Consider the following 3,675-nt stretch of genomic DNA (forward strand, 5'->3'; position numbering starts at 1 on the left):
CGGTCTGTTTGGGCCTAGCATTGGTGAACATGTTGTAGATGCGAGTACAGTCGCACAAAATGAATGTCATAAAAACATGTGTTAGTGTTTTATTTGTTTATTAATGAGTGTTGTAAATGAGTTGATGGTATCAGAAACTAGTTTATCTGTTTTGAAGTAGGGTCTGTCTCTTATACACATCTAGATGTGTATAAGAGACAGGATGAACACTCGATAACTTTCAGACCTAGCTGAGTAAAATGAAATAAATTCTGAACTTTAATAATACAGTATGACAGGCCTACATTCAATTCGATGTTGTTGGGCTAACAGCAGCAGAATAATTATTATATAATTTGCAAAACAATTACTCTACATATTTTACTTTATGGACAATACCTGTCTCTTATACACATCTAGATGTGTATAAGAGACAGCTCTCTCTCTCTCCCTCCCCAACCCACCCCCCTCTCTCTCTCTCTTTTGCAATCTTGGTTGTTAAATTGAAAGAAAATATTGACATCGTTTGAATGGTATTTTGATAAAAATGTTAATTACTCTGGTAATTCAGGATTTCAATATAAACTGTTTGGTGATTGAATATAATAAATCTTTTATATTATATATTTAATTCACTCATAACAAACAAAAATGATGGTGGTGGATTTATGATTTATGTAAATGATGAAATCCCATTTGTTCACTGAGAGAAGACTTAAATTTAAATTTCGAAGAAATAGAAGTGGCATGGAACGAAATAAATGATAAAGGCATGTATATATGAAAGCATGTATAAATCGACCCCCTACTCTAAAGTCGAATATATTGACAAGATAACAAACATGCTAAACAAAGTCTGCCATGAAAAATAAGGAAATAATTTTGTTTGGGGATTTCAACATCGGGATTATATTTTTGATATTGACCTTCACAAAAATACAATTAATAAACTCAGAAATATGTTCGAACTAACCAAATTAACCCTGATATGTTTTAATCCGGTATAAATATTTTTGAAATTAAAAAAAAAAAATTAAAAAAAATTAATTAAAGAACAAACAAGAATTATACAAAATCAGCTACTTGTACTGATTTTATCGACGATAGCAGAACGTTCTCAATGGGGTTGCACATAGCGACCACTCATAATTTTATACGCATGTACACTGTAAAAACAGCGTGGGACATTTAAACACAAAGCTTCACGCAATGTTTTTCCCGTTTTTGGTGACACTTTTAAAAGCTAAACGTGTTTAGTTCTGACCTAGTGTGTTTAGGTTTCTGGCGTGTTTAGCATTAGATGTACTTAGATATTTGACATCATGATGTCAAATACCTAAGCACATTTAATGCTAAACACGTCAAGATCCTAAATGCATTAAGCTATGTCTAAGCACGTTTAGCTTTTGAACGTGTCACCAAAAAACGGGACAACATTGCGTGGAGCTTTGTATTTAAATACTCCACGCTGTTTTTACAGTGTACTGAATATAGAAATAAGAAAACTGGGCGTAATAAATTACATTTAGAAATTATGAAGATTTAGATATAGAATCTTTTAACAAAGAATTATAAGAAAATAACGAAACGAGTGATTTATTTGTAACTCATAATGAAAATATTAACTCTGTTTGCAACAAATGGAAACATTTCTTCATAGACATTGACATGCCCCATATAAATCAACGAGAGTAAAAAATAGATTATCACCATAGATAACACCGGATATTATTCAATCGATGTACCAACGAGATCATACAAAGAGGCTGTCAGACAAGCACAAAACAAAACGACACCTAGACACTTACTGAAAATTAAGAAATGACGTTACTAGTAATTTTAAGGAAAGCAAAGATTGATTATTTTACTGAAATCGAACATAAACATAGAAACGACCCAAAAAAAATTATGGGAAGAGATGAAGAAAAGCACAGGAAAAAATATAGACAAAATTATTACTAATCTAAATTTAAAACTGACGACTCTTTTACCAATATTGGAAAAGAAATATCACACTCATTCGATGAACAAAAAAACAAACTGGAAAAATCCAGAATGTAGATACTAATTCTCTTTCAAATATATTGCAACCGAAGAAGTAGAAAAGGCACTTCTCAATGTGTCTGGCCGAAGCAGCATTAATCTCCTTGATATTGATAGTAAACTGTTAAGAGTAGCATCAACGTACATATCAGATTCTCTTTGTAAGATTTACAATATGTCGTTAATGAACGGAAAAATCCCTGCCGATTGGACGATATCAAGAACTACACCAATATATAAGGAAAACGGAAACAAAGATACGTCAAGTACGGTAACTATAAACCTATTTCGGTAGTTTGTCACATATCAAAGATATTAGAAAAAATAATACAGATTCAACCTTCAACTAACCGATTATCTAAATGAACACAATTTAATGTTGACCAATATGCGTTTAGAAAAGATCGTTCAACAATCACGAGCTTACATAGGGTTGTTGACGATTGAATAGAATCGTAAATGATCATGAAATTATTGGAACATGCATTTTAGATTATTTCAAAATGATTCGATACCGTAGATTACACTCTTTTGCTTAAAAAAAAATCAACTATGGTATAAATAATAATGAGATAAACTGGTTCAAAAAATTATCTTAGTAAAAGAAAGAAAGTTGCCAAATATGGAAATACCATACCAAGGAAAAAAGACATTGAAATTGGAATCCCGCAATTTTGTAGTCTCGGTCCTTTTCCTTATTTTCATTAACGACATATCACACAATCTATAACTCATGGTTCTTGCAGTACATACCACGTTCTTTTATATGTGTCAGGAAAAACATGGACGAAATAAATGTTACCATCCAACACACAGTTAATGTTCAGGAATGTTACATTATAAATAAATTAAAAATTAATACAGACAAAAATAAAAGTATGTTAATAAAAACAAACAAGTTATTCACATAATAATATGCTAAGCATTCGTCTTGGAAACCAGTACCTTGAAAACGTACAGCATATTAGATACTTCGGACTCCAAATTGATGAAAATTTAACATAGGAACAAGATATACAAGTGCTAAACTGAATCTACACTTGAATCAAGCCTAACTTTACATAAAAGTTTATTAACAAAACTATATCTAGCAACAATACAGCCATGTATGGATTATGGTATTTCATTTTGGAGAAATAGTAGCAATAAAAATAAAACAGTAATCCACCGACTGCAAAAAAGGGCAGCACGTATACCGTCAACTGGGGTAGCATTGGCAGGGTTTTTTTTTAATTATTGTTTTCACTCTGTAGCTCCAAGCAACCATGGATAAACTTATGTTTTTAAACCTATCATTAAGCATTTATTCCAATTTTAGCAACACAATTTTATTTTTTTGACGACCTTAAATCACCTGCCATAAATCCATGCCTCATTCACTAAGGACGGCAGTTAATTAATACTAATTAATTCACAACTATAGGTAAAATCACATTGGGTTGCGTTTGTTAACTTATCGAAGGACGCCGTTGTTCTATTTATTTACTTTCGGGTTTGGGTATTTTAAAAACAATTACCTAGCAACTACCTGACCACACCAACACCCCTGAAATAAAGTTTATAACACCATTAGAAATCTCTAAATAGATGCTTTTTATAAATAAAACTTGTAAACGTTGAAGATGAGGAATCTGCGAGTGTGACTATATATAT

General features: G+C 31.5%; 1 protein-coding gene across 1 annotated transcript in view; it reads right to left on the bottom strand.

Annotated features, from left to right (window-relative positions):
* Positions 1 to 3,675, bottom strand: part of LOC117105095 — a 19,843-nt gene that overhangs the window by 14,039 nt on the left and 2,129 nt on the right. The gene's annotated exons all lie outside the window — the stretch shown is intronic.

This window comes from Anneissia japonica, unplaced genomic scaffold (genome assembly GCF_011630105.1).
Source record: "Anneissia japonica isolate Jap-2015-1 unplaced genomic scaffold, ASM1163010v1 scaffold640_len1575945_cov177, whole genome shotgun sequence".
In the NCBI taxonomy this organism is placed as follows: Eukaryota; Metazoa; Echinodermata; class Crinoidea; order Comatulida; family Comatulidae; genus Anneissia; species Anneissia japonica.